This window comes from Ranitomeya variabilis, chromosome 2, assembly GCF_051348905.1.
Source record: "Ranitomeya variabilis isolate aRanVar5 chromosome 2, aRanVar5.hap1, whole genome shotgun sequence".
Classification (NCBI taxonomy): domain Eukaryota; kingdom Metazoa; phylum Chordata; class Amphibia; order Anura; family Dendrobatidae; genus Ranitomeya; species Ranitomeya variabilis.
In genome coordinates this window covers 502,986,500-502,999,755 of record NC_135233.1, presented here as the reverse complement: position 1 = coordinate 502,999,755, position 13,256 = coordinate 502,986,500, and positions in this window count along the sequence as shown.

The window sequence follows — 13,256 nt, the reverse complement described above, 5'->3', positions numbered from 1 at the left end:
TCACCAAGATTGATCTTCGTGGTGCGTACAACCTTGTGCGCATTAGGCAGGGAGATGAATGGAAAACTGCATTTAATACGCCCGAAGGTCATTTTGAGTACTTGGTGATGCCCTTTGGGCTCTCTAATGCTCCTTCAGTGTTTCAGTCCTTTATGCATGATATCTTCCGGAAGTATCTAGATAAATTTATGATTGTTTATCTGGATGATATTCTGGTTTTTTCTGATGATTGGGATTCTCATGTAAAGCAGGTCAGGATGGTGTTTCAGGTTTTGCATGATAATGCTTTGTTTGTGAAGGGCTCAAAGTGTCTCTTTGGAGTGCAGAAGGTTTCCTTTTTGGGTTTTATTTTCTCCCCTTCTGCTGTGGAGATGGACCCAGTCAAGGTCCGAGCTATTCATGATTGGACTCAACCTACGTCTGTTAAGAGTCTTCAGAAGTTCTTGGGGTTTGCTAATTTCTACCGTCGTTTTATCGCTAACTTTTCTAGCGTTGTTAAACCTTTGACGGATATGACCAAGAAAGGTTCTGATGTCGCTAATTGGGCTCCTGCAGCCGTGGAGGCCTTCCAGGAGCTGAAGCGCCGATTTACTTCGGCGCCTGTTTTGTGCCAGCCTGATGTCGCACTTCCCTTTCAGGTTGAAGTGGATGCTTCTGAGATCGGTGCTGGGGCTGTTTTGTCGCAGAGAGGCTCTGGTTGCTCTGTGATGAGACCATGTGCTTTTTTCTCTAGGAAGTTTTTGCCTGCTGAGCGGAACTATGATGTTGGTAATCGGGAGTTGTTGGCCATGAAGTGGGCATTTGAGGAGTGGCGTCATTGGCTCGAGGGTGCTAAGCATCGTGTGGTGGTCTTGACTGATCACAAAAATCTGATGTATCTCGAGTCTGCTAAGCGCCTGAATCCTAGACAGGCTCGTTGGTCATTGTTTTTCTCTCGTTTTGACTTTGTGGTCTCGTACCTGCCTGGTTCGAAGAATGTTAAGGCTGATGCTCTTTCTAGGAGCTTTGTGCCTGACTCTCCTGGAGTCTCGGAGCCAGCTGGTATTCTTAAAGAGGGAGTAATCGTGTCGGCCATATCTCCTGATTTGCGATGTGTGTTGCAGAGATTTCAGGCTGGTAGACCTGACTCTTGCCCACCCGACAGACTGTTTGTTCCTGATAAGTGGACCAGCAGAGTTATTTCCGAGGTTCATTCCTCGGTGTTGGCAGGGCATCCAGGAATTTTTGGTACCGAGATTTGGTGGCTAGGTCCTTTTGGTGGCCTTCCTTGTCACGGGATGTGCGGTCATTTGTGCAGTCCTGTGGGACTTGTGCTCGGGCTAAGCCTTGTTGTTCTCGTGCTAGCGGGTTGCTTTTGCCCTTGCCCGTCCCGAAGAGGCCTTGGACACACATTTCCATGGATTTCATTTCTGATCTTCCGGTGTCTCAAGGAATGTCTGTCATCTGGGTGGTGTGTGATCGTTTTTCCAAGATGGTCCATTTGGTGCCCTTGCCTAAGTTGCCTTCCTCTTCCGATCTGGTTCCTTTGTTTTTTCAGAATGTGGTTCGTTTACACGGCATTCCTGAGAATATCGTGTCCGACAGAGGATCCCAGTTTGTGTCCAGATTCTGGCGATCTTTTTGTGCTAAAATGGGCATTGATTTGTCGTTTTCATCTGCCTTTCATCCTCAGACTAATGGCCAAACGGAGCGAACTAATCAGACACTGGAGGCTTATTTGAGATGTTTTGTTTCTGCAGACCAGGATGATTGGGTGACCTTCTTGACGTTGCCTGAGTTTGCCCTTAATAATCGGGCTAGTTCCGCTACTTTGGTTTCGCCATTCTTCTGCAACTCTGGTTTTCATCCTCGTTTCTCCTCGGGTCATGTTGAGTCTTCTGACTGTCCTGGGGTGGATTCCGTGGTGGATAGGTTGCAGCGGATTTGGAATCATGTGGTGGACAACTTGAAGTTGTCACAAGAGAAGGCTCAGAGTTTTGCCAACCGCCGCCGCTGTGTGGGTCCCCGACTTCGTGTTGGGGAATTGGTTTGGTTGTCTTCTCGGTATGTCCCTCTGAAGGTTTCCTCTCCTAAGTTTAAGCCTCGCTTTATTGGTCCTTATAAAATTTTGGAAGTTCTTAACCCGGTTTCTTTTCGTTTGGATCTTCCGGTGTCGTTTGCCATTCACAACGTGTTCCATAGGTCTTTGTTGCGGCGGTACGTTGTGCCTGTGGTTCGTGCTGTAGAGCCTCCTGCTCCGGTGTTGGTTGAGGGCGAGTTGGAGTACGTGGTGGAGAAGATCTTGGATTCTCATCTCTCTAGATGGAGGCTTCAGTATTTGGGTACTAGTCAGACCTTGGAGACTTATTTGAGGTGTTTTGTGTCTGCTGATCAGGATGACTGGGTCGCCTTTTTGCCGTTGGCGGAGTTTGCCCTTAATAATCGGGCTAGTTCTGCCACTCTGGTTTCTCCTTTCTTCTGCAATTCGGGGTTTCACCCTCGTTTTTCATCTGGTCAGGTGGAATCTTCGGATTGTCCTGGAGTGGACACTGTGGTGGATAGATTGCACCAGATTTGGAGTCATGTGGTGGACAACTTGAAGTTGTCCCAGGAGAAGACTCAGCAGTTTGCTAATCGTCATCGTCGTGCTGGTAATCGTCTTCGCGTTGGGGACTTGGTGTGGTTGTCTTCTCGTTTTGTCCCTATGAAGGTGTCTTCTCCTAAGTTTAAACCTCGGTTCATAGGTCCTTATAAGATTTTGGAGATTCTTAATCCTGTATCGTTTCGTTTGGACCTACCGGCATCTTTCACTATTCATAATGTCTTCCATCGGTCTTTGTTGCGGAGGTACGAGATACTGGTTGTTCCTTCTGTTGAGCCTCCTGCTCCTGTGCTGGTGCAGGGTGAATTGGAGTATGTTGTGGAGAAGATTTTGGACTCTCGCATTTCCAGACGGAGACTTCAATATTTGGTTAAATGGAAGGGATACGGTCAGGAGGATAATTCTTGGGTGACTGCCTCTGATGTTCATGCCTCTGATTCGGTTCGCGCCTTTCATAGGGCTCGTCCAGATCACCCTGGTGGTTCTCATGAGGGTTCGGTGCCCCCTCCTCAAGGGGGGGGTACTGTTGTGAATTCTGTTTGTGGGCTCCCTCTGGTGGCTACTGGTGGTACTGGTTGACTTCTGTCTTCTATCTCCAGTGCACCTGTTCCCATCAGGAAATGGGAGTTTCCTATATAGTCTGGCTTCTCACTCATTTACTTGCTGGCAATCAATGTTACCAGAGCTCCTCTGTTACTTGCTACCTGCTCCAAGTCTGCTGAGTCAGATAAGTTTGATCATTTGTACCTTTTGTCCAGCGGGCATTTATATTAATCTTGCTGCTGGAAGCTCTAGTGAACTGAAATGACCACTCCGGTGTCATGAGTTGATACCGGAGTTTAAAGTCATTTCAGGATGGAATTTTGTAGGGTTTTGAGTTGACCGCGAAGTCCACTTTTGTATTTTCTGCTATCTAGTTAGTGGGCCTCTCTTTGCTGAACCTGTATTCATACTGCGTATGTGTTTTCTTCTTAACTAACCGTCATTATATGTTGGGGGCTACTATTACTTTGGGGTTTTCTCTGGAGGCAAGCCAGGTCTGTGTTTCCTCTAGTAGGGGTAGCTAGATCTCCGGCTGGTGCGAGACGTCTAGGGATAAAACGCAGGTACGTTCCCCGGCCACTGGTAGTTGTGCGTTAGGTTCAGCATCGCGGTCAGCTTAGATTCCATCTTCCTAGAGCTAGTCCTGTTTTTGCCTATGTCCCTGCCATTGGGAATCATGACAGTATAGCCGGCCTGAATGTGTTAAGTATTGGCTGAAGTAGGAGTGAAAAGAAGTCTCTGACACCTTTTTTTTTTTTTTTTTACTCTGAAGTCTGTTTAGCCATAATTGCAGTCTGCTTCTTTCCCTCCTCTTAATCCCTGAATGGCTCAGATCTCAGCTGCTGAAAAATGGATATCCAGAGTTTAGCTTCAAATCTGAATAATCTTGCTTCTAAGGTTCAAAATATACAAGATTTCGTCATACATGCTCCTATGTCTAAACCTAAAATTCCTATACCAGAGTTTTTTTCTGGAGATAGATCTCGTTTTTTGAATTTCAAGCACAATTGTAAATTGTATCTTTCTCTGAGACCTCACTCCGCTGGAAACCCTGCTCAACAGGCTAAGATTGTTACTTCCTTGCTGCGGGGTGACCCCCAGAATTGGGCATTTGCATTGGCACCAGGGGATCCTGCGCTGCTCAATGTGTATGCGTTTTTTCTGGCGCTGGGGTTGCTCTATGAGGAACCGAATTTGGAGATTCAAGCTGAAAAGGCCTTGATAGCCCTCTCTCAAGGGCATGATGAAGCTGAAATGTATTGTCAAAAGTTTCGTAAATGGTCTGTGCTTACTCAGTGGAATGAGTGCGCCCTGGCGGCGAATTTCAGAGAGGGTCTCTCTGACGCCGTTAAAGATGTCATGGTGGGGTTTCCTACGCCCACAGGTCTGAATGAGTCCATGACAATGGCTATTCAGATTGACCGGCGTTTGCGGGAGCGCAAACCTGTGCACCATTTGGCGGTGTCTTCTGAGCAGGCACCGGAGAATATGCAATGTGGTAGAATTCTGTCCAGAAGTGAACGGCAGAATTATAGGCGTAAAAATGGGTTGTGTTTCTATTGTGGCGATTCTGCTCATGTTATATCAGCATGCTCTAAATGCACTAAAAGGGTTGATAAGTCTTTTGCAGTTAGCAACTTGCAGTCTAAGTTTCTTTTGTCTGTAACTTTGATTTGTTCGTTATCATCTATTAATGTGAATGCCTATGTGGACTCTGGCGCCGCCTTGAATCTTATGGATTGGTCCTTTGCCAGGCGCTGTGGGTTTAGTCTAGAGTCTCTGGAAGTCCCTATTCCTTTGAAGGGTATCGACTCCACACCATTGGCTTGGAATAAACCTCAATACTGGACATAAGTGACTATGTGTATGACTCCAGACCATCAGGAGGTGATTCGATTCCTTGTGTTGCATCATTTGCATGATGTTTTAGTGCTTGGATTGCCATGGTTACAAACTCACAACCCAGTTCTTGACTGGAAAACAATGTCCGTATTAAGCTGGGGATGTCAGGGGGTTCATGGGGGAGTACCCTTGGTTTCCATTGCTTCATCTACTTCCTCTGAGGTTCCGGCATTTTTGTCTGACTATTGTGATGTTTTTGAGGAGCCTAAACTTAGTTTGCTCCCTCCTCACAGGGATTGCGATTGTGCTATAGATTTGATTCCTGGCAGCAAATTTCCTAAAGGTCGTTTGTTCAATCTGTCTGTGCCAGAGCATGCTGCTATGCGAGAGTATATTAAGGAGTCCTTGGAAAAGGGACATATTCGTCCATCCTCATCCCCTTTAGGAGCAGTGTTTTTTTTCGTGGGTAAAAAAGATGGTTCCCTGAGGCCTTGTATTGATTATCGGCTGTTGAATAAGATTACAGTCAAATATCAGTATCCTTTGCCACTGTTGACTGATTTGTTTGCTCGTATTAAGGGGGCAAGGTGGTTCTCTAAGATTGACCTTCGGGGTGAGTATAATTTGGTGCGGATTAAGCAGGGAGATGAGTGGAAAACTGCATTTAATACGCCCGGGGGCCATTTTGAGTATCTGGTAATGCCTTTTGGTCTTTCTAATGCCCCTTCAGTTTTTCAGTCCTTTATGCACAATATTTTCCGTGAATATCTGGATAAATTTATGATTGTGTATCTGGATGATATTTTGATTTTTTCCGATGACTGGGAGTCGCATGTTCAACAGGTCAGGAAGGTTTTTCAGGTTTTGCGGGCTAATTCTTTGTTTGTAAAGGGTTCAAAGTGTATTTTTGGGGTTCAGAAGATCTCTTTTTTGGGGTATATTTTTTCCCCTTCTTCTATTGAGATGGATCTTGTCAAGGTTCGGGCTATTTGTGATTGGACGCAACCGACTTCCCTTAAGAGCCTTCAGAAATTCTTGGGCTTTGCTAATTTCTATCGTCGATTTATAACTGTTTTTTCAAGTGTCGTTAAGCCTCTAACGGATTTGACTAAGAAGGGTGCTGATGTTTCCAATTGGTCCTCGGCGGCTGTGGAGGCCTTTCGGGAGCTTAAGCACCGCTTTTCTTCTGCTCCTGTGTTGCGCCAACCTGATGTTTCACTTCCTTTTCAGGTTGAAGTTGATGCTTCAGAGATCGGAGCGGGGGCGGTTTTGTCGCAAAGAGGTTCTGATTGCTCGGTGATGAGACCATGTGCGTTCTTTTCTCGAAAATTTTCGCCCGCCGAGCGAAATTATGATGTTGGTAATCGGGAACTTTTGGCTATGAAGTGGGCCTTTGAGGAGTGGCGTCATTGGCTTGAGGGTGCTAGGCATCAGGTGGTGGTCTTGACTGATCACAAGAATCTGATTTACCTTGAGTCAGCCAGGCGTCTGAATCCTAGACAGGCGCGCTGGTCGTTGTTTTTCTCCCGGTTTAATTTTGTGGTCTCATATCTACCAGGTTCAAAAAATGTGAAGGCAGATGCCCTTTCTAGGAGTTTTGAGCCTGACTCCCCTGGTGATTCTGAGCCTACGGGTATCCTTAAGGATGGGGTGATATTGTCTGCTGTCTCTCCAGACTTGCGACGTGCTTTGCAGGAGTTTCAAGTGGATAGGCCTGATCGTTGTCCGCCTGGGAGACTGTTTGTTCCAGATGAGTGGACCAGTAGAGGCATCTTGGAAGTTCATTCTTCTGTGTTGGCAGGCCACCCTGGAATCTTTGGTACCAGAGATTTGGTGGCCAGGTCCTTCTGGTGGCCTTCCCTGTCTCGGGATGTGCGTACTTTTGTACAGTCTTGTGATGTTTGTGCTCGGGCCAAGCCTTGTTGTTCTCGGGCTAGTGGATTGTTGTTGCCCTTGCCTATTCCGAAGAGGCCTTGGACACACATCTCTATGGACTTTATTTCGGATCTCCCGGTTTCTCAGAAAATGACCGTCATCTGGGTGGTGTGTGACCGTTTTTCTAAAATGGTTCATTTGGTACCCTTGCCCAAGTTGCCTTCTTCATCGGAGTTGGTTCCTCTATTTTTTCAAAATGTGGTTCGTCTACATGGTATCCCGGAAAACATCGTTTCTGACAGGGGATCCCAATTTGTGTCTAGATTTTGGCGGGCGTTCTGTGCCAGGATGGGCATTGATTTGTCTTTTTCATCTGCTTTCCATCCTCAGACGAATGGCCAGACAGAGCGTACTAATCAGACCTTGGAGACTTATTTGAGGTGTTTTGTGTCTGCTGATCAGGATGACTGGGTCGCCTTTTTGCCGTTGGCGGAGTTTGCCCTTAATAATCGGGCTAGTTCTGCCACTCTGGTTTCTCCTTTCTTCTGCAATTCGGGGTTTCACCCTCGTTTTTCATCTGGTCAGGTGGAATCTTCGGATTGTCCTGGAGTGGACACTGTGGTGGATAGATTGCACCAGATTTGGAGTCATGTGGTGGACAACTTGAAGTTGTCCCAGGAGAAGACTCAGCAGTTTGCTAATCGTCATCGTCGTGCTGGTAATCGTCTTCGCGTTGGGGACTTGGTGTGGTTGTCTTCTCGTTTTGTCCCTATGAAGGTCTCTTCTCCTAAGTTTAAACCTCGGTTCATAGGTCCTTATAAGATTTTGGAGATTCTTAATCCTGTATCATTTCGTTTGGACCTACCGGCATCTTTCACTATTCATAATGTCTTCCATCGGTCTTTGTTGCGGAGGTACGAGATACCGGTTGTTCCTTCTGTTGAGCCTCCTGCTCCTGTGCTGGTGCAGGGTGAATTGGAGTATGTTGTGGAGAAGATTTTGGACTCTCGCATTTCCAGACGGAGACTTCAATATTTGGTTAAATGGAAGGGATACGGTCAGGAGGATAATTCTTGGGTGACTGCCTCTGATGTTCATGCCTCTGATTTGGTTCGCGCCTTTCATAGGGCTCGTCCAGATCGCCCTGGTGGTTCTCATGAGGGTTCGGTGCCCCCTCCTCAAGGGGGGGGTACTGTTGTGAATTCTGTTTGTGGGCTCCCTCTGGTGGCTACTGGTGGTACTGGTTGACTTCTGTCTTCTATCTCCAGTGCACCTGTTCCCATCAGGAAATGGGAGTTTCCTATATAGTCTGGCTTCTCACTCATTTACTTGCCGGCAATCAATGTTACCAGAGCTCCTCTGTTACTTGCTACCTGCTCCAAGTCTGCTGAGTCAGATAAGTTTGATCATTTGTACCTTTTGTCCAGCGGGCATTTATATTAATCTTGCTGCTGGAAGCTCTAGTGAACTGAAATGACCACTCCGGTGTCATGAGTTGATACCGGAGTTTAAAGTCATTTCAGGATGGAATTTTGTAGGGTTTTGAGTTGACCGCGAAGTCCACTTTTGTATTTTCTGCTATCTAGTTAGTGGGCCTCTCTCTGCTGAACCTGTATTCTGTTGTGATTTTGCTTTTTGCTCCCTCTAGTGGTCATTAGTGATTTGACTCTGGAGCGTCTGTCTTTTCCTATATCCTCACCTGGGCCGTTAGTTCAGGGGCGTTGCTATATAAGCTCCCTGGACCTTCAGTTCAATGCCTGGCATCGTTGAAATCAGAGCTAATCTGTTGTGCTCTTGTCCTCTGATCCTGTTCCTGTTTTTCAAGCTAAGTCTGCTTCTTTGCTTTTTGCTTTTGTTTTGTTTGGTATTTTTGTCCAGCTTGTTCCTATCTGTATCCTGACCTTTGCTGGAAGCTCTAGGGGGCTGGTGTTCTCCCCCCGGACCGTTAGACGGTTCGGGGGTTCTTGAATCTCCAGCGTGGATTTTTATAGGGTTTTTGTTGACCAGATAAGTTATCTTGCTATATTCTGCTATTAGTAAGCTGGCCTCTCTTTGCTGAACCTGGTTCATTTCTGTGTTTGTCATTTCCTCTTACCTCACCGTTATTATTTGTGGGGGGCTTGTATCTTGCTTTGGGGTCCCTTTCTCTGGAGGCAAGAGAGGTCTTTGTTTTCTTCTCCTAGGGGTAGTTAGATTCTCCGGCTGGCGCGAGTCATCTAGCGATCACCGTAGGCATGATCCCCGGCTACTTCTAGTGTTGGCGTTAGGAGTAGCTATTTGGTCAACCCAGTTACCACAGCCCTATGAGCTGGATTTTTGAATCTCGCAGACTTACACGTTCCTCTGAGACCCTGTCCACTGGGGTCATAACAGTATGCCAGGCCAGTATTAAATGTTTAATGCATTGCAGAAGTGGGATTATAAGAAAGAAAATTTTGAGTTTTTTTTTTTCCCTCTCTCATTTTTTTTTTCTTTTCCCCTTTACCTCAGAGTGGCTTAAGCTTGCTGCAGACATGAATGTCCAGACCTTGATTACAAGTGTGGACCAGCTTGCCACTCGTGTGCAGGGTATACAAGATTATGTTACCAGAAATCCTAGGTCTGAACCCAAGATTCCGATTCCTGAACTGTTTTCAGGAGACCGATTTAAGTTTAGGAATTTCAGGAATAATTGTAAATTATTTTTGTCCCTGAAACCTTGTTCGTCTGGAGACTCTGCTCAACAAGTAAAAATTGTTATTTCATTCTTACGGGGTGACCCTCAGGATTGGGCTTTTTCGTTGGCGCCAGGAGATCCGGCATTGGCTGATATTGATGCGTTTTTTCTGGCGCTCGGTTTACTTTATGAGGAACCCAATCTTGAGATTCAGGCAGAGAAAGCCTTGCTGGCTATGTCTCAGGGCCAGGACGAGGCTGAGGTGTATTGCCAAAAATTTCGGAAATGGTCCGTGCTGACACATTGGAACGAGTGTGCACTGGCCGCTAATTTTAGAAATGGCCTTTCTGAGGCCATTAAGAATGTTATGGTGGGTTTTCCCATTCCCACAGGTCTGAATGATACCATGTCCCTGGCTATTCAAATTGACCGGCGGTTGCGGGAGCGCAAAACCGCAAATTCCCTCATGTTGTTGTCTGAACAGACACCTGATGTGATGCAATGTGATAGAAAAACCGCAAATTCCCTCATGGTGTTGTCTGAACGGACACCTGATTTGATGCAATGTGATAGAATCCTGACTAGAAATGAGAGGAAAATTCATAGACGCCGGAATGGCTTGTGCTACTACTGTGGTGATTCTACACATGTTATCTCAGCATGCTCTAAACGTATATCTAAGGTTGTTAGTCCTGTCACCGTTGGTAATTTGCATCCTAAGTTTATTCTGTCTGTAACTTTGATTTGCTCACTGTCATCTTATCCTGTCATGGCGTTTGTAGATTCAGGTGCTGCCCTGAGTCTTATGGATCTCTCATTTGCTAAGCGCTGTGGTTTTATTCTTGAACCATTAGAAAATCCTATCCCTCTTAGGGGTATTGGGGCTACGCCATTGGCAGAAAATAAGCCGCAGTATTGGACACAGGTTACCATGTGCATGACTCCTGAACACCGCGAGGTGATACGTTTTCTCGTTCTACATAAAATGCATGATTTGGTTGTTTTGGGGCTGCCATGGTTACAGACCCATAATCCAGTCCTTGACTGGAAGGCTATGTCAGTGTCTAGTTGGGGCTGTCGTGGTATTCATGAGGATTCCCTGCCTGTGTCTATTGCTTCTTCTACGCCTTCGGAAGTTCCGGAGTACTTGTCTGATTATCAGGATGTCTTTAGCGAGTCCAGGTCCAGTGCATTGCCTCCTCATAGGGAATGTGACTGTGCAATAGATTTGATTCCAGGCAGTAAATTTCCTAAGGGAAGACTGTTTAATCTGTCGATACCTGAACATACCGCTATGCGTTCATATATCAAGGAGTCTCTGGAGAAAGGACACATCCGTCCGTCTTCTTCCCCTCTTGGTGCGGGATTCTTTTTTGTGGCTAAAAAGGACGGATCTTTGAGGCCTTGTATTGACTATCGGCTTTTAAATAAGATCACTGTCAAATTTCAGTATCCTTTGCCGCTGTTGTCTGACTTGTTTGCCCGGATTAAAGGTGCCAAGTGGTTTACCAAGATAGACCTTCGTGGTGCGTACAACCTTGTGCGCATTAAGCAAGGGGATGAATGGAAAACCGCATTCAATACGCCCGAAGGTCATTTTGAGTACTTGGTGATGCCTTTTGGGCTCTCTAATGCCCCTTCAGTTTTTCAGTCCTTTATGCATGACATTTTCCGGAACTATCTGGATAAATTTCTGATCGTTTATCTGGATGATATTCTGGTTTTTTCTGATAATTGGGACTCGCATGTGGAGCAGGTCAGGATGGTCTTTAAAATTTTGCGTGAAAATTCTTTGTTTGTCAAGGGCTCAAAGTGTCTTTTTGGTGTACAGAAGGTTCCCTTTTTGGGGTTCATTTTTTCCCCTTCTGCTGTGGAGATGGACCCAGTCAAGGTCCGAGCTATTCTTGATTGGACTCAGCCCTCGTCAGTTAAGAGTCTTCAGAAGTTCTTGGGTTTCGCTAACTTCTACCGTCGTTTTATCGCTAACTTTTCTAGCATTGTGAAACCTTTGACGGATATGACCAAGAAGGGCTCCGATGTGGTTAATTGGGCTCCTGCTGCCGTGGAGGCTTTCCAGGAGTTGAAACGTCGGTTTACTTCGGCGCCTGTTTTGTGCCAGCCTGATGTCTCGCTTCCCTTTCAAGTTGAGGTGGATGCTTCAGAGATTGGAGCAGGGGCCGTTTTGTCGCAGAGAGGCCCTGGTTGCTCTGTTATGAGACCTTGCGCCTTTTTCTCTAGGAAGTTTTCGCCTGCGGAGCGAAATTATGATGTGGGCAATCGGGAGTTGTTGGCCATGAAATGGGCATTTGAGGAGTGGCGTCATTGGCTCGAGGGTGCTAAGCATCGTGTGGTGGTCTTGACTGATCACAAAAATCTGATGTATCTCGAGTCTGCTAAACGCCTGAATCCTAGACAGGCCCGCTGGTCATTGTTTTTCTCCCGATTTGACTTTGTTGTCTCGTATTTACCAGGTTCAAAGAATGTGAAGGCCGATGCTCTTTCCAGGAGCTTTGTGCCTGATGCTCCTGGAGTCGCTGAACCTGTTGGTATTCTTAAGGATGGTATTATCTTGTCAGCTATTTCTCCTGATCTGCGACGTGTGTTGCAGAGATTTCAGGCTGATAGGCCTGATTCTTGTCCACCTGACAGACTGTTTGTGCCTGATAAGTGGACCAGCAGAGTCATTTCCGAGGTTCATTCCTCGGTGTTGGCAGGTCACCCAGGAATTTTTGGCACCAGAGATCTGGTGGCCAGATCCTTTTGGTGGCCTTCCTTGTCTAGGGGTGTGCGGTCATTTGTATAGTCCTGTGGGACTTGTGCTCGAGCTAAGCCTTGCTGTTCTCGTGCCAGCGGGTTGCTCTTGCCCTTGCCTGTCCCTAAGAGACCTTGGACACATATCTCCATGGATTTCATTTCTGATCTTCCGGTGTCTCAGGGCATGTCTGTTATCTGGGTGATATGTGATCGCTTCTCCAAGATGGTCCATTTGGTTCCTTTGCCTAAACTGCCTTCCTCTTCCGATCTGGTTCCTGTGTTTTTCCAGAACGTGGTTAGTTTGCACGGCATCCCTGAGAATATTGTGTCAGACAGAGGATCCCAGTTCGTTTCCAGATTCTGGCGATCCTTTTGTAGTAGGATGGGCATTGACTTGTCGTTTTCGTCTGCTTTCCATCCTCAGACTAATGGACAGACGGAGCGAACTAATCAGACTTTGGAGGCTTATTTGAGGTGTTTTGTCTCTGCTGATCAGGACGATTGGGTGACCTTCTTGCCGTTAGCTGAGTTTGCCCTTAATAATCGGGCTAGTTCCGCCACCTTGGTTTCGCCGTTTTTCTGCAACTCTGGTTTCCACCCTCGTTTTTCTTCGGGTCATGTGGAACCTTCTGACTGCCCTGGGGTGGATTCTGTGGTGGATAGGTTGCAGCGGATCTGGAATCTTGTGGTGGACAACTTGAAGTTGTCACAGGAGAGGGCTCAGCGCTTTGCCAACCGCCGCCGCGGTGTGGGTCCCCGACTACGTGTTGGGGATTTGGTGTGGCTTTCTTCCCGCTTTGTTCCTATGAAGGTTTCCTCTCCCAAATTTAAACCTCGTTTCATTGGTCCTTACAAGATATTGGAAATTCTTAATCCTGTATCCTTTCGCCTGGATCTACCTGTGTCGTTTGCTATCCACAACGTGTTTCATAGGTCCTTGTTGCTGCGGTACGTTGTGCCTGTGGTTCCTTCTGCTGAGCCTCCTGCTCCGGTGTTGGTTGAGGG